Raw genomic sequence first — 22214 nt, 5'->3', positions numbered from 1 at the left:
CATCACTGGAGGACTATCGTGTTGGGCCATGGGAAATGTAAACCGTTGCCTTCTATTGTCTAGGACATTGAACCACTTCTAAAAACAGGAACACACACACCTAAAAATAAAAGGTAAAAAGACACAGTGTAAGTTATATGCTGAAATACTATAGTGCAAAATCTGGCGTTTCCGTCCATAAGGATGGTCCCACTGGTGAACAATTTCACCCTCAGTAACTCCTCAACATGTAACTAATGCACTGTTTGTTTCTTTAACTTCTTTGGTGTGCTGCAGATTGTCTTTCAGAAGCTAGACTGGAACTTAAATATAACCTTACATTCAACATAAGCACTATAACCAACGGTGTAGTACATGTAAGTGTTCCAGTCCAGGCTTTGGCTGGAACCCGGCCTTACCTGGCTGCTGTGGACATTTTGATTACTGGCAGCCTGCTATATTGGCTGCACCTGTTCAAGGGCTTAAATAGCAATCAGTGACTTCCAGCCCCTGCCTCAGGATTGTATATGTTGTTTCCCTGTGTTCCTGGCCACCTTGGGTTCTAGTAGCTGAGCCTTCCCGTTCCTGAGGCTAGCCTGTTGCTGGGCCTTCTTTGTTCTTGAGCCATCCCTGTGGCTTACCTGTTCATTTGGAATCCCTGTTGCTGACCCCGGACCGTGATCCCGACCTCGCTGCCTGCCCTGACCTTTTGCTTGTTGCCTGGACTTTGCACCACTGCTGCCAGCCCTGACCTCCTGCCTGCTTACAGACTAGGGACACTCTAACAGGACTCTGGTCTGTTTATTGTATCCCTACCTCAGCCCTGTGGGTCCGCTTCCTGATCGGAGACGAGCACCGTCACAGTACAAAGGCAATATCTTTGCAATGTACAGTTTCCATGATATTTCTCACTCCCATTAAAATATTGCAACCTCAATAACAAACATGCTAGTTCTTACACATACATAATTATAATATTTAAAGCAAAGCTGATGTTAGAGATACTTTTTTTTTTTTTTACAGAATCCATTAAGAAAAAGCAGTACAGTAAATAAAAATACCACTTGTGATACATTTGCAAGTGTCAGACGGGTCTGCATCCTTGTCTTTCCCCATTATCGCTTAGCAAACAGTGCTTCCACTGCAGCCAGGGATTCTGGGTAATGACATGCAAATGAGCACTCACAGGCAATAAGAAAAAACACTTTCCTAAGGCTTGTCCTATAGTAGGTGCGGACGCGCGTGCACGTGACGCGCGCTTTTTGTGTGTGTGCTGTGAGCGAAGGTACTGTGCCTGTATATGTGTGTGTATTTGTGTTTGTGTGTGTATAGATTGTGTGAGTTAATAATGTATTAAATAATATTTTTAAAATAAAAAAATACATGTTGCACAATAAAAATAATTTTTATTTATCCAACTTTGACACACACACACACACACACACACACACACACACACACACACACACACACACACACACACACACACACACACACACACACACACACACACACACACACACACACACACACACACACACACACTTCAGCGGCGGTAGCAGCACAAAATCATTTTTTTCCCTGTCTTCCCCCTGTCGGCCGGCTCCACACTCACTGCCGTGCGCGCGCGGCACCATTATAGAAAGGCTGAGTAACCACAGCCAATTATAAGTGCCGCATGCGCGCGGCCACTATATAACAGCCCTTACTCACCATGAGTGCTCATTTGCATGTCATTACCCAGAATTCCTGGCTGCAGTGTAAGACATTTGCATGTAAGCCTGTCTTTCCCTATCATCGCTTAGCAAACTGTGCTTCCACTGCACCCAGGGATTCTGGGTAATGACAAGCAAATGATCACTCACAGCGAGTAAGAAAAAAAAACGTGACACTGGTTTCAGTTTTACTGTAATGAGCAGCAAACACGCTTCATGAAACTGGTCGTACGTGAACTCATGTTTTTGTCTCTCGGTATAAAATGAGTTCATCTATTATGAATTAAGACAATCTAATATTGCACAACACACTTAGAACAGCCTTTCACAAAAATAAACTAACGTGAATGTTCTGGGATATTTATAGCCGTTGAGAATAGGACTCTCTCTAAATAAAGAAAAAAAATGGCCCCGACAGTGATTTCTCAGACTATCACCATAAACAAAGACTGGCTTCCTATAAATTCATCAATTCATTAGTGAACAGCCTAGACAAGAATATATTAGTCATCGTGTTGTCTCCTCTTCATTCCGACAGGAGAATTTCTTAATCGTAGAAAGAAAAAAAAAGAGAAGAGGCATCCAGAGGAGCAGCAAAGAACTGGCAATGATGTAGATGCAAACCCGAGGTCAGAATAATGGCTTTATTTGTACACACAAATAGGACAGGCAAATCCCGTGTGTTCCCTCTACGCGTTTCACGCCACACGGGCGCTTCGTCAAAACAGTTTACAACAAGAGACACAATACCCAGTGCCCAATGCTACATCCAATGTGGGGGGTTAGAGCAGGGGTGCGCAAAAACTGGGGGGCGCACAAGACATTTTGGGGGGGGGGTGCGGCTCACTTACCCAGCTTCAGTCCACGCGTCTCCATAGCAACGCGGCATCAAATGACACCGCAGGTCATGTGACGTGATGTCACATGACCCCGCCGCTTCATTTGATGCCGCATTAGAGGTGTTGAGGGGGCGCAACACAGGGTGATAGCAGGCAGGGGGGGGGGTGGCGCAGTGCAGGAAGTTTGCGCACCCCTGGGGTAGAGCTTGCAGGGATTGTGTGTTCATTAATTGTCAACTGATAACAGTTGTTTGGAGGTTGGTGGCCACTGCTCCCCACTTTTTAAGCAGGAGGTTTTTTCATGTACCTGTGCAGGACATGTCTATTGAGACTTTTCACCTTCCCCTGCAGAGGTAAATGAGAATGTTCACAGGTAGTGTTAGGACCTGCATACTGGTCATGCCGTGACGTGGCAGCAGGCTTATAGCGCTTCGGCCAAAGGGTTTAACTAAATGACCCTTACTCATGAGAATACAATTATTTAAGTATTTTACTGTGTATTTTCGGTCACATTGGCTGTAGCATTAGGAATTTTTGTCTGCTGTTGTATACATTTGGCCACACCCAGTAGCACCCCCTTTGACACAAATATAGATATATATCATGTGGTGGGTGCTGGGGTTAGAGCTTGCTGGGATTGTGTAGTCTCAACCGTCACATAAGCAATATCGTCATGATAACATATGTAAGGTGTCCTCGTAAATGCACTCGGGCCATTTGCATTTAAATATCATTATTCCAGTGAATGTTATTCTTCTGAAAACAAATCTTGATCTTTTGTGTAACATACTCCCCCCCCCCTCCCGGTGACATCTTATCAAAGTATGTGGTCAATCTATAGGATAGTATTGCTTGGAAGACCATATATGGGGCAAACTGGCTTGATTATGGGAAAGCAAATCAAACGTAATTTGGCAACGGTTGCCCAAGCTAAAAACTTGGTTTGATCCAGGAGGCGCCAATATAATAATAATATCATTTTGATCAACGCGAAGCTTAATATTGTAAAAGATTTCAACACACGAGGGAGAAGTTGTAGTTTGGGGCCAGATGCTCTTTAAATAACCAGGGAAAGAATGAATCTCCGACCATCGGTGTCCTCCTATCTCACAAATGGATCCATCTATGGATAAAACCATGAAGGAAGGAAAACTACAGAAAAAAATAAACGCTTTTGATTGGAGTGTGTTCTGTTATGCTTTGCAGACAAAATAATGCACTGCGGGAAGATATTTTCACTGTGCCACCGGGCAATGGTACAAAACAACCACAACAGTTTTTTTTGTCTTGTGAAGATTTGATTAGTCTATTGCCTTTGAAATTTATGCTGGATTTTGCAGTCAGCTAGTTTAGGAGGGCAGCTAAGTGCTACAGTATGATGTTGTTAGAATGTTTGCATTAACAGTCAAAAAAAAGCTAATCACTCCATTTCAGCAAATACATTACTCTTTTTTTTTTATATTGCTAGAACATATCAGAGAACATTCTGTCCAGACACATTTTAGACACGATTAGCGGCTCCCCACACATCCCAAGCTTGTCACGCAGGATATACTGTAGTAATTAAGGCAGAGAGAAACGTCAAATAATTGAAGAGAAATCACTTTTCCTGACATAAGCATGAGATGGCAAGCAGACAAAATCTATATAGTGTCACGGAGGATATATGATAATGCTGTTCACAAATGAGCTATATACATTTATGAGCAGTATTATGCATTCTGGTACTAAACCGTTCTTTGGAGAAACCAATCACACACGGGCAAATGGAATTATATACACAATTCTCTATCAAATCCTGTAACCATTGCACCCTTCCCAATATTCTAAATGAAGTTATACATATACCAGAAGATGGCCCAAAATAGATGTGTGTGAAACCTTTTGTCAATCTTTGTAAGAAACCATCGTGAGTATGAGATTTTAACGCGTTTTCATCCCATTGCTCAAGATCACCTAATTGTCTAATATTGTTGCTATGCAGAATGCAATACACCATTTGTTTAATTTAAAGCTGCAGTTCAAGCTGCCGTTTAAAAAATATGTATATATATTTTTCCCATTCAATATGTGCATCAATACAATCTGCACACTGACAAATGATTAGCTAAGCTGCAGATTGATCCGTTCTGCTGTAATCGACTGTAAATAGATTGCTTGCTCAGGGTTATTTAATTCAGTTCTTGCACAGCATTTTGGGCAATGTAGTTCCTAGAATATGATTGACTGGGCAGTTACTAGATACAATTGGTTCACTGCTAGAGAGAGGGCGGGGCTCAAAAGCCAGAGCCTATCAGAAGGGGAAGGGGGCTGTCACTTTGGAAATGCTTCCTACATTAGAAACATTAAAAATATCTTTAAAACATTCCTTTTTTTTAATGCTACAAGTATTTTCTCAGTACAGAACTGATTTATAAAAAAAAAAACACACACACGTAGGATATTGCTTGAACTGCTGCTTTAAAGAGGGGGGGAGGGGAATGGAACTGCATTATGAACTTTGTCTAAGGGTAACTGTGGGTTGAGGTTTTAGACACGGAAAGCTCTTGGCATGTGGCAGTACAGCTGTGAGGGAGAATTCCACTCATCAGAATAGAATTTGTCCGAAGTAGAGTGTTCCAAGTACTGATCAATTCAGATGAAACCCTAATAAATTAAATATAGTCAAGCTGGTTTGGCCTGGTTTCGACTTGTGAAGGCTGTCCAGAGTTTGTACCCTATGTTTCCTACAGGACGGTGACCCGGGTCACGAGTCTGCCGAAATTACTTGAAGAATAATAAACCAGTTGTTGTACTGTAAATATTTTAATTTTGACCACAGGAGTCTGATATTCCAATTCAAATATAAAGATAGCAACAAACAAAAATAAAGACATCTGGGTGCATTGGAAATTGGAAGTTATCCTAATATAAAAGTGACGCACAAAATATCCAGAAAACGCAGTTAAATTGCTTAAAAACCTCATTTTTAATGACATATTCCTGAGATGTCAATCACACTACGCCTGTGACATTGCAATCTCTTAAATGGAACACATAATATCATTAAATATTCATTTGGCTTGTACGATCTATTAATTTGGTATAGCCGGATTATTTAACACACATAACATTAATATAAATAGGAAGGCTGTCCAGTAGTCGTGTATCACAGTGCTCTCTCTCACACATACTGTACCCCATCAATAAAACTCCCGAGTGAAATATCTCAGTCCTGAGGCAAAGGCTTTTGTAATAAAAGTACGTTGTGTGAGACATTTAATGGCTAAACTAAATGATATGCAAGTAAGGACAAACAAGCGGAAACAGATACAGGAGGTAATGAGGACGCTGGTCCTGAGAGCTCATAATCTAGAGGGAATAAGGGGCAGTGTGGAAACCAAAAGGTGAAGTGGCTGCTCTGTCTATGTCTACCTCAGGCAGTGAGGGCAGTCACAGAAGTGATGGAATAAAATCCAGGAACAGCGGAAGAACTTCCCTGCCGGAACAGGCCGGACTCTGCAATTCATTCCATTTCCTCTGGCAGCTTAGGTGTTAAAAAGCAGTGTGTTTTTATTTTTTATTTTAAAGTATCTTTTTATTAGGGTGTTTACAGATACATTTCAAAATATTACATTTTGTTTTGTTTTTAAAGGTCTGTGAAATAAAAAAATATGTAAATAGATATTTAGATAATAGAGCTTAGATAATATATAGATATTTAGATAATATTAAATAGATATGTAGATAATATTAGATAATAATAGATACTGTATTTAGCAATGTAATTGTACTCTCTGAAAGGGTGAACTTAAGTTTGGTTTGAAGAATAGATGGTGGTACAGTACTTCCTATCACCCAGTAACACTATGGATGGGCCGTTCCGCCTAATTAACGCCCTGCACACTTATTTGGTCCATACCTCAACAACTCTGCAAAGAAACAAAATATAAGACACTTTAGAAAAAAAATATAGGATAGCACTGTTTAATTGACAATTGGAAAAGCACAATGAAAATCTAGACCAAGAGTAACTAATACTACAAGACTCAATTCACAAAAGAACAAGTAATAAATTGATAAGTAGCAATACATACACACAGTTAGTAATACTTATAGATTTAAGGGGGGATGCTAAATCATACCTGTGATATCTCAGTACATTGTGGCCCAATTTTTGCATAGTTGGATAGTTACATAGTTGTTGCATAGTTAGAGAGTTGGATAGTTACATAGTAGATGAGGCTGAAAAAATACATACGTCCAACCTATGCTAAATTTAGACGACAGATACTTTATATTATATCCGTTCTTACAGTATATTGATCCAGAGGAAGACAAACAGAAACCCCAGTGACATGTCATCCAATGATTTGTGTACGCCGTCTTCTCTTGTAAGATACATTCCGGCACTGGAAATCAACTTACAGCCCAATCAAGTTAATACCTTCCAGCCCAGGAAGGTGCCCTATGGCAGAAGACTGCCCAGTTAATAATTTTAATTAGACTATATGGGGGTTCTGGGGTGTTTTTGTACCTTTCTCTTTCAGTAAGTTTGATTTAACTGGTTAAATTGGCCAGTTCAACAAAGTGGGTCCAAAGCAAAATAAGTGAATCATTGGCTTCCTTAAAAATATTCAATCTTACTTATTTCTATAATGTGAAAAATGACTATGAAGTCCTTCTTGTAGGGTACACTAGATTCAAGCCTATCACCTATTTCTGTTTAACTAATGGTGACCCTACGGCTCCTTTAATGGACAGACTTCCTTCCACAGGAAGACATTGCACACTTATATAGAACTGGCTCCCTCACTATAAACTGCACACAATGCTAATGACCAACATACCAGTACTGTAGGAACGCGTCGTCCTTTTAAACTAGTTTTGACATATTGCAACATGTTGTTTTCAATTCTAACCTTCTATCTAGCTAAAGAATTGTCTTTTTTCTGCATTGTTTCCTAAATTACCCCACTACATACAACAACCGACATTAAATCAACTCTGCCGATTACCAGGACGGCTTCCCAATCGTTAGCTAAAAAAAAATATATATCATTATCTATTTTTTTTTTTTTTTGTACATTCCCTCTGATAAAAAGTTCTGCATGTCGATGGAAAACAAAATGATGCTTATCCCCCTCGCAAATTTCCCCGATAGAATGGATGGCATGTACAGCAATTACATTACTTGATTAATTAAAAACTATGTTTTTGAAGAAAAAAAAGGATAGCAGAAGAATGACAATTCATTAATATGGGAAATGCCAAAAAAGTACGATGAAGGATTTCTGTGTAATAAGAAAAACTGGGTATTTTTTTTTTCTTCAATTTTTTACACTATCAAACAGAAGTTTAACGTAAGTGAATTAATGAAAGACATGCCCAAGACATGATGCATCCAGCATCTAAATGATTACAAATACTTACTAATGATTCATTAAGCAGCTTATCTTAATGTCCACATTTATTATCAATTTGGAGAGCCAGCAAGTCTGCGGCAATTCTCCTTTCACTCAACAAATTCCAAAACATTATTTATTTTTTAAAATGTATTTGCTAACTTAAGTGCTTCCCCGCGGATGTGCACATGTGCACTGACGAACGCATGGCTTATAAACACAATGTACAGCTATTAGGTGCCATGTGCCAATCTTTGTTTGTCTCTGAAAATAGAACATATTTGCAAGAGAAGTGAGTCATGGGTTCCACCAGGACATTGTGTTCATATTATTTGGAAACCAGATATTATTTACCAGCTGAAAACTAGAACAAATTAAAGAGCTATCCATTGATAGAAACAGGGAAGCCAATGGCATGTTATCAATACTATATATAGACTTGTTAACCCTTTATATTTGGCTGATTTCTTGTTATTGTTTAGCACTCCTTGGAACCTAGGTCTTAATCTGTTGTACCGATACAGGATAATATTAAATTGCTATGTACATAGTTGCTATGTGTTAACAACGTTCAGACTAGAAATAAAACCTCGCTCCGCCTATGAAATACTCACAAGAGCAGTGCTCATCTGGGATGATGTAACCCCTTGTAAAATGCATGCAGAGCTCGCACACACTGCCCCCTACCAAACTCCACTCCAATGTGCCCTCAGCGTGACTCATGATGGACACGGCATCAGCCAATGACAATGGACGAGAGGAGGGACTAAGAGGGAGTGGAGTCTTTAAGAGACCCGAATGGAGCACGCGGGGCCTGCCTGAGGGCACTACAGACTTATGATAATAAAATTGGGGTTACAATTAGGATATAGCTATTGATTGACAATATACATGTGAAAGTCCCAACTTATTTAAGTATCTAGCTCTTATAGTGCAGCTATATCTACTAAACTATTTAGGGGTACTACTATTGGCTGCAGCATCTGCCAATTCCTGTCACTGACATCAATCCTTTATATGGACCTACAGATGTAGCGAGACTTACTGTCTTTGGTGTTGCTGCCATGTAATCGCGGCGGTCGCATCGCCAGATGATTAATACTATGGGGGGTCCCATTCAGAAGCAAGGACCCTACGCAGCGCAACCGTGACACCGTCTTGGGCGCCGCAGACATATGCTTCCTGGTTCGCTGCGTCCAGGACGCGGAGTCTTTCGACATCTGTATGCATGAGATCAACTAGGCTGGACAACCTTCGGTCATGGTACAGGTTAATCTATTGAGACTACAGCCGGGACAACTTAACTCAGAGTATCGTTGATTTTGGGTCGTTAGTTTTTGCTGTTAACAACACTCAACGTAAATAAAATTAGAGTCCACAAATGTGATATTCGTGCCATGGTTATCCAATAAAATGAGATTGGTTCAATCAGAAGTTTACTAAGAACTAAAAGGTGAACACAAATTCTCCTCTCTTCCACCTCATTTAAAAGCTGTAACACTTTGCAGTAAGCGGATATTGTCAACATTTTTTTTTATATAGAGCAGGGGTAGCCAATTCCAGTCCTCAAGGGCTACCACCAGATCAGGTTTTCAGGATATCCCTGCTTCAGCTCAGGTGACAATCAGTGGCTCAGTCAAAAGCAGCTACCTGTGCTGCAGCAGAGATATCCTGAAAGCGTGACCTGTTGGTAGCCCTTGAGGACTGGAGTTGGCCACCCCTGATATAGCGTTATCTCATTTTGGATGGTGCAGAGTACAGTATCAGGGTGACATAAAAGCAAAGGAGGATAATAAAGATTAAAGCAATAGATAAACATGGTCTGACCACTGTAGATTGTGGACCGATCCTAACAGAACCAGAACCTGACAAGTGGACAATACAGTTTTAGTTTATAATGTTGGGGCTCATTCCTAACTGCAGTTGCTATTCTACAGGAGAATGTCTGGCCATCTGTCCATGAGCTGAAACTGAAGAGAAAGTGGGTCATTCAGCAAGACAATGACCCTAAATATATAAGCAGAACTACAAAAGAATGGCTGCAGAATGTTACGCTGTGCTCACCACGGACAAGGAGGGACCCTGAAACTGAGGTGAGATGGGTAACAAACTGCACCCACAGCTACGGGGACACGCCTGGAAAGTGGAAAATAGGCGCCTGGAACCATCTGGGCGTATAAGATAAAGTAACATACTCGCCAGACGAGAAGGGAGATTCCAGAAGATATGTGGTACCGAGAGCCTGCGGTCCAGAGCCGGGAGGTAGGTCGGAATCCGCAAACCGAGGTGAAGGGGTCGGGGAGTCCAGGAGGTCAGGATACAAACCAAGGATAGAAGACCAGAGCAGATCCACAGCCAGGCCGGTTCGGTACGCAAGGGATCACTAAGGAGACAAAGAGACAGGAACTGAGGCAGGCACGACCGTGGTTAACACAGGTCATAAAAAGCTATGCTCAGCCAAAGAATGAATGGCTGAGCAAGGTATAAGTAGGAGGAAGGACCAATAGGGAGAGGGGGAGTAACGAGGGAGCGGCCCCAGGGAAGATAGGGATTGGTAGGGAGACTTACCACAGCTGTACTAGATGTGCAGCTTGTGAGCGGTGCACGCGCATCAGGCGTGTGCGCCGCGCGGGAGAGGCGCGCGCGGCCTCAGCTGGGGGCGGGAATTCTCCCTTAGGGAGGACGTAAAAGTCCTCGGCCGTGCGCGCGCATGCGCGAGATCAGTAGCCGCCGCGGGAAGCGGAGGAGAAGGGAGATCCCACCCGCGGCGGCGCAAAGGCAGAGCTGGAGCGGGGGTAAGTGAAGTCGCGGGGGAAACCCCTTTAGGGACAGGTGTTCCCCCGGACCTTACACAGAAGAAGAAATTCCGCATTTTACAGTGGCCTAGTCCAAGTGCGGCCCTAAACCCCATTGAAATGTTGTGGCAGGACCTGAAGAGAGCTGTCCATGCAAGGAAGCCCTCAAATGTCACTGCGTTGAAGCAGTTCTGTAAGGAGGAATAGGCCAAAACTTCTCACAACCGATGTATGAGACTGACCGGCACTTACAGGAAACAGTTGAAGTCATTGCTGCTCAAGGGGGCGCCACCTGGTACTGAATGTAAAGGGTCACATACTTTCTCACACAGGGAAATTGAATGTTGAATCGTTTGTGGATGAATAAATGTTGGGAAAGTATTATGTTTTTGTGTAATTTGTTTTATCAGGTTATTTTTTATCTATTATTAGGACTCGGATTAAGATCCAGTAACATTTTAGGTTTGAAATATGTCAAAATCCTAAGTGATTCACAAACTTTTCTCGTCACTGTATACAAAGCTCGACGCAAGTATGGAGATCCTTTATTATATTAGTCATGGGGTGGCCAACTGCAGTCCTCAAGGGCTCGATCAGAGCAAATACTGAGCCTCTGATTAAGCCACCTCTGCTGAAGCAGGGACTGATTGATTCATCTGTGCTGAAGCAGGGATATCCTTAAAACCTGACCTATTAGTGGGACCCTTGAGGGCTGGAGTTCGCCACTCCTGCATTAGTCCATCTTCAAAAGTTATTAATGATCTAATCGCCATATTTGAAGAACTAAACGTATGTATTTGCGAACGTTTGAAAGAATGAATACATATTTTATTCATAGGAGCCGATAGGAAATGTAACATCCAAGAGATCTGGTATTAGTTATTTATATTCTCCAAAGCCCAAATCATATTCAGTCGGGGCTCTTTTTGTATGTGAACTACAAGTGAATTGCACGAAAATAGCCTACCTTTCCGCCCCAGGATAAGGCTAAACCACTGGCCATTATCTGTTTTATATTCATTGTCATCTTGCCTGACTACAAGCCCAAGTGATGAAATGGCATAAAAAGCTGGGTTCCTCAACGTTTTTCACCCACGCCTTCTAATTTGGGAGCATGGTACATTTTTGCACATTTAGAAAGAAAAAAAAATGATGAGATTTTTTTTAAATATCGAGGATGTGAGTCAGGAATTTGATTCAATCAGACTGAACAATAAGCAGAAGAAAAAACAAAGTGTAGGTCTGAGATAATAAATATGATTCAGATGCACATGTTGTCTATGTCAGCATGCAGCGCTGGATATCACTCAATGGCACTGGCCACGCGCCAAGCCAAATAAAAACTGTGCGGAGCAAACACAGCATTTCTAGAGCATGAATAAGATCCCTCCACAGCCAACGTATGGGAGTGGGGATGAGAAATCCGGGAAAGGGAACCAGATCTTCCAACAAAAGAACATGACACCTGTTTTTTTTTTATTATAAACTTGCCTGTTGTATAAGGGTGAGTCCCCAGTCAGCACTGTGGTACGCGCGCCCGGCGGGGGGGGGAGGCGCGTGCACAGCGCTACGCCGCGATCTGCGGTCTGAGGGGAGAGGGAAGGTTTGCGACGGGAGGGGGCGTGGAGGTGGGTTTGCGGGGGCGTGGCCATGACGTCCCGCGGCTGGTTTGCCCTCATTGGCTGGACCGCCGGCGGGGGCGTGGCCACTCCTGCGTCGCAAGGTTATATTTCCCTGCCTGCCTGAAAACCTGTCGCGCACCGCAGGGGAAAGGTGCGCGACAGGGTACTAACTAGGACCGGCCTGACTGGGGGAGCGGAGGTTAAACGCACAGCGCACGCCTGTAGCAGTCACTGGGACCGCAGCCTAACAGAGATGCTGATGCTGAATGCATCTTCACAATGTGATGGAGAGAAAGGAAAAGCTGCCGCCGCTGGACTTTCAAGTGCCTGCCCAAGCTCAGAGCTGCTTGCACAGGTCATTTGGATGGTTGGTAATACGATGAGCAGCCACACCTGCCCACACCCCTCCCAATGCACGGAGGGTGAGGAAGTAATGTGGCTGCAGAAATGTAGCACAAACTCTTCATTGTACTTTTAAGCCTCACTTGGGCCCTCATACATGACGGAGTGCTAGGCTTTAGCACATCTTAACTCCCGTTCATTTGCATAAGAGTTAGAGCAGGCTAAAGCGTTGCAGCCATCGGTGAAGATGGGATTCTCGGCTGAAAGCCGTCCCAACAGCCGCGTCGGACACAGAATTTACCCCTTCACTGCCAGAGAGACCTGTAATGTATTGCAGACCGGTCAGATGGTAGATGGGTAAAAGAAAAAAAAAAAAACACAACGCTTTCTTAATTCCTCAAGATCAGTCTCTGATAGATCTATAACTAAGGGAGCTTGTTCAGAAACCTACAATAGTTACAAAGTCCCAATTGTGAGAGAAACCCATATGGCAGGAAGGCCGGGTTTCTTCCAAATAATTTTGCATTCAACGGGTTTTTTTGTTTTTTTGTATTTTTTTTAGATGAAAATGCTTATTTCTTTACACTGATCATGGGCAAGAAACTGATTATATTAAGTAGATTCTGCAGTGACTGTGCACACCAAAACGAGTGTTATTAATATGTGGTGTATTTCCAGGTACCAGGCTTTCCACAGCACGGTCATATATTTGTAGGGTCCCTTTAAGAGACATGTGCAGAGGTACACACAGGGAGACAGATTTGGGGGGGAAGTTAAACCATGGGTTTATTCAGCTTGCCCCTTGAAACAATGCAGAGCATATAAAAATCCACAAATAAACAGCCTATCCCTGTGTAAGGGCAAACTCGCTTCCCCAGTCCCTATCTGCAGGGCTGGGGTGGAAATCCCCTTACCAACCTATAACCCCAAAGTCTCAAGAGGTACCTCAAAGCAGATGGCCCTTTATATCAGTCTCTGGATTGGTGTCCGTTGAGGGGCCAGCCTCTGGCAGGTTCCCAGGTTTGCTGCACCCTGGAATAGGTGTTCTGGTGTCTTGATGTCAGCACACAGTCCTGCTGTGTGCTCAAGAGTCTCTCTGTCAGTTCCCACCAGGAGGTTTTTACACTTGTCTGATTAACCAGGTGGAGACTGGTAAATTGTCTGGTTGCAATTAACCAGCTCCCTGCTGGATTACTCAGACCACTGAGGATTTCTATTGGAGGCTTCATTGAGACAGGGTTAACTCCCCGTTTACAGTCCCCCTCCACAGTCCCAAAAATCTATTTAAATTTACCAGATAACAGGCAGGGAACCTTCACCATTATTCACAACGTGAGACAGGAGGAAGACAGTTACTTGGCACTTTAAACTGTTTATTTGAAACTCCTTGCGTCCATTTCAATGTATACATGACTCTCTGTGCCAGTCTTGTTCCTAACTGACTCCTCAGCATCCTCGCCTTTCATAGGATAACATTCCAAGGTTGCCAGGGCAACCCTCACTGGACCAGTATGTGACACATACACCCATATACCCAGCATCTCACGCGCACATGCAACCTCCTACTTTGGGTCATTACACATTGATATTACACATAGGAAGAATAAGTATGGGGTCAACTGAATGATGAGTATTGTATGTTTTTGTCATAACATTATGGACCTTATATTCTAGGTCAGGGGGGCTCAACTCCAGTCCTCAAGCTCCCCACAACAGGTCAGGTTTTCAGGATATCCCAGCTTCAGCACAGGTGGCTCAATCAGTCCCTTGATTGAACCACCTGTGCTGAAGCTGGAATATCCTGAAAACCTGACCTGATGGGGAGGTGGGGAGGGTGGGGGGATGGGGGACGTGGGGGGGGTGGGGAAGGTGGGGGGGAGGAGGGTGGGGGTGGGAAGCTTGAGGACTGGAGTTGAGCACCCTTGTTCTAGAGGTTACATGAACAGTCATTCTGCATTCAGGCCACAAAGCACCTATAGCATTGTTTCTAACATCAGGTAGCTTTGTATATAAAAAAAATGTTTCTTTGCACACAACCAGCATTTAGCAGAGGATAAGAGGGCAATTGTCATATTGTGATTGAGTCTGACCCATGATCATGTTTAACATTCAACATTTTAAATAGCATTATGGTTACAACCTATAATGCGCATACATGTGTTTTATTGATTTCATTTAGTTAATTCACAGTAGATGTTAAGGGGTTTATTCTATATCCGCCAAAGTGGCCAATTGGGTCATTATCGGTCAAAATGCCCTATTGACTTAAATGGGGAATTCTGTCCAAAAATGACCAGATCGGCTGCTTCGGTGGATATAGTATCAGCACGTAAAGATTTTGGAGGACGCGAGTAACATTTCACAGAACACGAAGAAGTACTTGGTTTGCAAGGGTAAGGCAAAGCAATATCAATGCTTATGTGAACAAATATGGGGTTTTTTTCTGCCCAGAATATCTTCTCCACATGGACTGCTTCTGTATCTGAAGAATGTTCAACAGAAAAACATGATTGTACCAAAACCACTGTCTTTACATTATCCTGTCAAATTCAAGTACAAATATTACTCTTGAGGATCAAGAAACTAAAAACTACTGAAATCTCACAACAAAGAGATTTATCTTCTCCAGGACTACAAATGTGCAGGCTAAATGTCAGTTGGCTAAAAATTATTAGTAAAAGAGCCTGTTACACACCTCCGAAAAATGTCGCAGTGTTTCCCAATTACCACATCTAAATCGCAGCACAGCCAAAAGTCTCGGTCACACCAGACTAGACCATTTTCAACCTTTGGATGGGGCACCAAACCACAAAAGCTAATCCTTGATAAAGTAATAATTTTACCTGCTCCTAGAGTAGGTATTTATTTGAGAAATTATTTATTTGTGCTACCAGCATCTTTATATATTTATCTGCATATTTTCTTTTTAGAATCAAAATCAACCAATAAGTCCTCTTGAAATGAATGATACCTGTGGAATGCCAAACAGGTGGCTCAGTCAAAATGACTGAGCCGCGGATTGACCCACCTGTGCTGGAGCCGGGATATCCTTAAGACCTGACGGGGTTCCCTGAGGACTGGAGTTGGAAACACTTAGATTAACGCACCACAACGCATCTAATTTCCATTCAGAAAAAAAAATTGTGTTGCAGTAGTAGTTGATTTCAATTAAAATGGTTGGGTTATGGATGTAGGCTACATCTCAATTCTCCAATAGCTACACACTTATGATCGATGGTGTTGTACGAAATGTAAAAAGGACGCACATCTGTATCCGTTTGCCAGAATATAATTGTAATAACTGAAGACCTTTTCATTGTTGTTGCTGGCAAAAAAAAAAAGTTCTAGCTGAGGAATGATCGCCCTGATTAAGAAGACCCTGCAAAGATTTGTGACCTTCTCAAAAACGCCCATATCCATTTGATTTGAAGATCAAGAACATATTAAACAGATGGAGGGAAATGTCCCAGTCAATCAAAGAGTAATCAAAACAAGTGACCGGTCAGGACTGCAGTCAGGAATTTTATTTGGAGATGCAATCACTGCAGTTCTGTGACCCCCATGCTAATAGCTAGAAAGAATGTGGTCAGTAAACATGCACCCACAGGGATGGACATGAGAAATAAGGACAGTTCCCGCTATGTTTAAAGATTCCTTTCTTCCATTCTTTACTGAAATCAAGGCATTGAATAACACATCTTTGTCTGTATTTCCAGGATAGTTCTAATAGAGTTTTGTAATAACGTGAGCTCGAAAATGTTGCCAACTAGCTCCGTAACCGCCCCCAAACTTGGTCTTGTCGTCTTATTCTTATCGTACAAGCAATTTTTCTAGCCATGGTTTTCGAAGGCATCTAATTGAGAGACATGGAAACCATATCACACTAGGAAGAAAGTTTGGCAACATCGAACTACAAGAGACAACAGACTAAGGAGAAAAGTATATATCTGACTTCGATGGAAAGTTCCGACCAGAGCATCAACTTCGGCAGATATAGAATAAGACACTAAAGTCAAAAAGTAGCGGATGCACCGTACACGAGGTTTAATTGTTTATTAAACTGTTTCTAGTTCTATTCGAGGCGCTATCGCATGGAAGCACCCATTAACTTCAATGGAAGACTGCGTGCGACAGTGCCCAGATTGGCACTATTATAGCTTAATGAATAACCCCCATGACTAAAAAAAAAAAAGACACCGTTCACAAAATCGCAGGTTCAAAAACAGCCAATGAGAGAACCTTACCCCAAGAGCAATGCCTCGCAAGCCTATGCGGCAGGAACGGGATTCATTTTATTGATCTTCGCTATGGATCAGTTATTTTTACTAGAATAACGGGTTGGGGGGGGGAGAAAAAAGCGCAAACGCTCATGGTATAGTATCAATAATTATTTTAGTGGGAGGGGATCCAATGCAGACGGACCCCCAGCATTGGACATCACTTCCCAATGTGTTCGTTTATACCACACTGCTTATATTGAATGCTTATGTTGTGCGTGCACTCATTACCCCTTTATTATACCACTGAAATAATTGTTGCTACTACACCATGAGAGTTTGCACTTCTCTCTTTTTCCCCATGTCTCAGATTTGGATGTTTGAGCCATCTACTTGATCTGCAGCAACTCTCCACTTGCAAAGGAAGTTCCTTGAATCTTTTGCACATTCACCAAAGACTTGACACTTTTTGACTTGTTTGTAACACGTGGCTCATGCACTTTCAATCACTTTGTGACACTCCACTTTGTCATCTTCAGTGCATCACTTTATTTTTTCTATTTCTACTAGAAACCTCAGTAGAACTGTGATGCACAATCACACATCATGTTGCATCCATGGCCCAAAGAGCTTGCAATCTAATATGTGGTGCTAGGGAAGTTGTTCGTCAAACCCAACAAATTGAACAATATCTCGCACTGGTGTTCACTTCACGGTCCCTGGTCCACTTGTAGCTCTTAACTGATATTCCTAAGGCCAGCAATGGCATTGGCACACCATATACACCTTGTCGTTGGGGAAAACACATTTTTCCTTTGTACTATGTGGTCCAGTGCAAATGGGAGCTCAGCATGTTCAGACTCATAGCTGTTGACATTACCATGGTGGCTAATAGACCCTACTTAACATTTCCTGCATCCGAACAAGCGCTGGAAATGTATTGGGGATACTATTAATTGGGAATGCTCCAATTCTGTTGGAGGATGGGTTTCACATGACCTCTGACAACAGCTTTCTTTGAGTAAAAGAAAATGTGGCTGACCACTTGGTGTACGCAATAAAAAGTTAAATGACAAAATTGCAATTAAGTATAAACATGGTTTCATATAAAAAAATATATGTTATCGATTATTGTATAAACAAAAAACACCCAGAAAAATAATTAAATGTTATGGTACCCAATTAAACGCTATCCTGATTCAACCTAATATTTCTCTGGATTATTCACTTTTTGATTACATTCTAGGTGTGAATCCACTCTTCAGGTGTAATAATTGAAAATAATAAAAAGCTGTGTGTGCTGTGCACGCGCATAGTAAGTGAAACTTCTTTGACTTTTGTCACAGAAATTGTATTTGTGTTGGTGTTGGTGATGTTTTAATTAAAAATCAAAATACAATCTCAATGACAAAACGCAAATAAATTTGACTTAGAATGCGCATGCTCGGCACACATCCCCTGTATTAGCTATTTGCACCAAGTGTGAATTCCGCGTGTGACAGTGTGCGTGTGACTGAGAGTGTGCGTGTGACTGAGAGTGTGCGTGTGACTGAGAGTGCGCGTGTGATTGAGAGTGTGCGTGTGACTGAGAGTGTGCGTGTGACTGAGAGTGTGCGTGTGACTGAGCGTGTGCGTGTGACTGTGCGTGTGACTATGCGTGTGCGTGTGACTGTGCGTGTGACTATGCATGTGCGTGTGACTGTGCGTGTGCGTCTGACTGTGAGTGTGACTGAGTGCGTCTGACTGTGAGTGTGAGTGTGACTGAGTGTACGTGTGACTGTGCGTGTGAGTGTGACTGAGTGTGCGTGTGACTGTGAGTGTGTGTGGGTGTCTGGGGGGTCAGTGTGTGGGGGTCTGGGGGGGTCAGTCAGTGTGTGTGGGGCTCTGGGGGGGTCAGTGTGTGTGGGGGTCTGGGGGGGTCAGGCAGTGTGTGTGGGGGTCTGGGGGGGTCAGGCAGTGTGTGTGGGGGTCTGTCAGTGTGTGTGTGGGGGTCTGGGGGGTTCAGTCAGTGTGTGTGGGGGTCTGGGGGGTTCAGTCAGTGTGTGTGGGGGTCGGGGGGGTTCAGTCAGTGTGTGTGGGGGTCTGGGGGGTTCAGTCAGTGTGTGTGGGGGTCTAGGGGGGTCAGTCAGTGTGTGTGGGGGCCTGGGGGGGTCAGTCAGTGTGTGTGGGGGTCTGGGGGGGGTCAGTCAGTGTGTGTGGGGGTCTGGGGGGGTCAGTCAGTGTGTGTGGGGGTCTGGGGGGTTCAGTCAGTGTGTGTGGGTCTCTGGGGGGCCAGTCAGTGTGTGTGGGGGTCTGGGGTGGTCAGTCAGTGTGTTTGGGGGTCTGGGGGGGTCAGTCAGTGTGTGTGGGGGTCTGGGGGGGTCAGGCAGTGTGTGTGGGGGTCTGTCAGTGTGTGTGGGGGTCTGGGGGGTTCAGTCAGTGTGTGTGGGGGTCTGGGGGATTCAGTCAGTGTGTGTGGGGGTCTGGGGGGTTAGTCAGTGTGTGTGGGGGTCTGGGGGGGTCAGTCAGTGTGTGTGGGGGTCTGGGGGGGTCAGTGTGTGTGGGTCTCTGGGGGGCCAGTCAGTGTGTGTGGGGGTCTGGGGTGGTCAGTCAGTGTGTTTGGGGGTCTGGGGGGGTCAGTCAGTGTGTGTGGGGGTCTGGGGGGGTCAGGCAGTGTGTGTGGGGGTCTGTCAGTGTGTGTGGGGGTCTGGGGGGTTCAGTCAGTGTGTGTGGGGGTCTGGGGGATTCAGTCAGTGTGTGTGGGGGTCTGGGGGGTTAGTCAGTGTGTGTGGGGGTCTGGGGGGGTCAGTCAGTGTGTGTGGGGGTCTGGGGGGGTCAGTCAGTGTGTGTGGGGGTCTTGGGGGGTCAGTCAGTGTGTGTGGGGGTCTGGGGGGGTCAGTCAGTGTGTGTGGGGGTCTGGGGGGGTCAGTCAGTGTGTTTGGGGGTCTGGGGGGATCTGTCAGTGTGTGGGGGGGTCCGGGGGGGGTCAGTCAGTGTGTGGGGGGGTCCGTCAGTGTGTGGGGGGTCCGGGGGGGTCCGTCAGTGTGTGGGGGGTCCGGGGGGGTCCGCGCGGGTTGCGCCCGGGTTTTTGTACCACCGCTTCCTGGGGGGGCCGCAAACGCCCGCGTCACTGGAGGGCTGAATGGCGCCGCTGCCAGCCGCTTCTGCGCATGCGCGGCATGGCAGCGGTAGTGGAAGTTAGGCGGGCACATGTGTGGGCTGGGAGGGAGGTCCCATTCGGGTTAGGAAAGGGGGGGGGGCTGTCCCGGTCGGGCGGTCTCTGCTGTCCCGGTCGGGCGGTCTCTGCTGTCCCGGGCAGCAGGCGGGGAACGGCAACACATGTTTACAGCCGTGGCAGCGGGCGGGAAACGGCGCCGCTGCCAACCGCTTCTGCGCATGCGTGGCTTTGCTCCAGTCCCCATGATTACTGAGCATGCGCGGCTTGGCAGCGGATGTGCGGGGGGAATGGCGGCCGTTAGGAGCGGCGCCGGCGGCTACCACCGCCGCCGCCGCCGCATATGTCATCAGCCATGTGGGGGGAGCAGCGGCCGTTAGGAGCGACGCCGGCGGCTATCGCCGCCGCCGCCGCATCTGATTTGTGGAGCGGGTGTGATGTCAGTGTTGGGGTCGGGCTGAGCCAGAACACAGCCCGGCCTCAACTGCCAGCACTGACGTCACATCCGTTTCATTTCTGTCTCCACAATTCTTTTTTGCCCCATCACGAATGAGGCGCCACTAAGGAAGTTTCACTTCAATAAGTCAACCGTACATTGTGAATACCTTGTGCCATTCATGCATCACACTTTAGTCTTCATGTTATCCCTCACAGTGACCGTTTCATGGAATGTTTAAAGGCTCAGTCCCTCCTACTGGGTGTTTTTGTACGGGATGGGAACTGGATGGTCCCCCGGAGTCAAATGCTGCTATTTGCATCTCAGGGAACTCACTTGTTCCCAACATACTTACTGGTGACGTTAAATATCCCCCCCCCCCCCACCCCAGGGAAACATAAGGGCTACCAAATTGTGGGCCAATAGGAAGCCGTAACATCACGGTTGTGGCTTCCAATTGGACAACCATTTAAATCCCCTTTTAAAAAAAAAAAAAAAACAGGAAGTAATATTTCACCAGTAAGCATCTCGGAGCCAGGAGAGAACTTGGAGCCAGCTTATGGTGTGGTTCAGTTCTTGAGAACTCCCTGGTTTCAATCCTGTAAAATAAAATTAGTTGGATTGCTCCTTTAAGCAATACAGTGTCAACTACTGAACTTTAACAAGTAACTAGCACTACAGGACAGTACAACCATGGCTTCGTGGACAGAAATTACTGCTGCCTGCATTTGTCTTCTATTGACAGCAAAACTCACTCAGAGAATTACGATTAATGAGAAGAAATGGAGGTCATTGTGACAATGAATACCTGAGAGGCAAGGTGGGAAGAATGAGAAATAACATTCTGGCAATGTCTGGTAAATAAAAATACCACTTGTGGTGCATTTGCATGTCTCAGACAGGGCTGCAACCCTGTCTTTCCCTCTGTCGCTTAGCAAAACAGTGCTTCCACTGCCGCCAGGGATTCTGGGTAATGACATTCAAATGAGCACAGTGTCACTCTTTACTTTACATCCATTCTAACATGGACCCCTGTAAGCATATGCCTGCCATATTACGCAGCTTTTCAGCACAGCCTGTTAATACCTGAAACCTCATTAGGACTGGAGGTTTCAAATGTCTGAGATATAATACAGCATGTCCTCTGTAGTTCTATACATCTAGCACCTAAGCTAGCCAATAGGAAAAAACCTGGCGCTTACCTTAAGCTTAATATATGAGGTGTGCTTACAATGTGGCAGTAAGTTAGACCACGGCTCTATGACAGATGCTTTGAGCCAGCATGGAGTTCCCCTCTGCTGCAACCCCAGGGAAGGGTTAATCCGGAACCCTTTTAAAGATATAGAGACATACAAGCAATGGGGGAGCGTGGGATTAGAAAAACATTTGACAATAAAAAACAATAAAATACAATAAAATTAATGTGGTTACAACAATATTGCTGGGGGTTGGTGAAAATATTAAATACACTTACACGGCCATGTGCAAGCGGACACGGTAATGTGGTTTCTTTAAGCAATTCCAGTCACTCCCAACAACAGGTAATGGTGGTTTAGAGGGTTTTGAAATAAATATATAAATATATCTGTACTCACACGGCCATGTGTGAGTCCTTGCAGGAAATTGGTAACTTTGGGGTTAAATTAACCCATCTGCATCTCCCCCCAGTGTAGACTCTTCTTTGTTTGCAACCAACGTGGGATTCTAACTCCAGTCTTGGGCATCAGATGG

At 44.4% G+C, this 22214-nt stretch overlaps 1 long non-coding RNA gene across 1 annotated transcript; it reads right to left on the bottom strand.

Moving 5' to 3' along the window:
- Positions 1 to 5419: 5419 nt before the first annotated feature.
- On the bottom strand, positions 5420 to 14096 carry LOC142463811 (uncharacterized). Its single transcript, XR_012787503.1, has 3 exons — positions 13971 to 14096; positions 10113 to 10300; positions 5420 to 6444 (listed from the first exon to the last, which is right to left on the bottom strand). It is a non-coding gene; the product is annotated as an uncharacterized LOC142463811 (long non-coding RNA).
- Positions 14097 to 22214: the final 8118 nt, after the last annotated feature.

This window comes from Ascaphus truei, chromosome 12 (genome assembly GCF_040206685.1).
Source record: "Ascaphus truei isolate aAscTru1 chromosome 12, aAscTru1.hap1, whole genome shotgun sequence".
Taxonomy (NCBI): Eukaryota; Metazoa; Chordata; class Amphibia; order Anura; family Ascaphidae; genus Ascaphus; species Ascaphus truei.
Note: the sequence above shows the minus strand (reverse complement) of the source record. Positions and strands in the feature narration are given on the sequence as shown.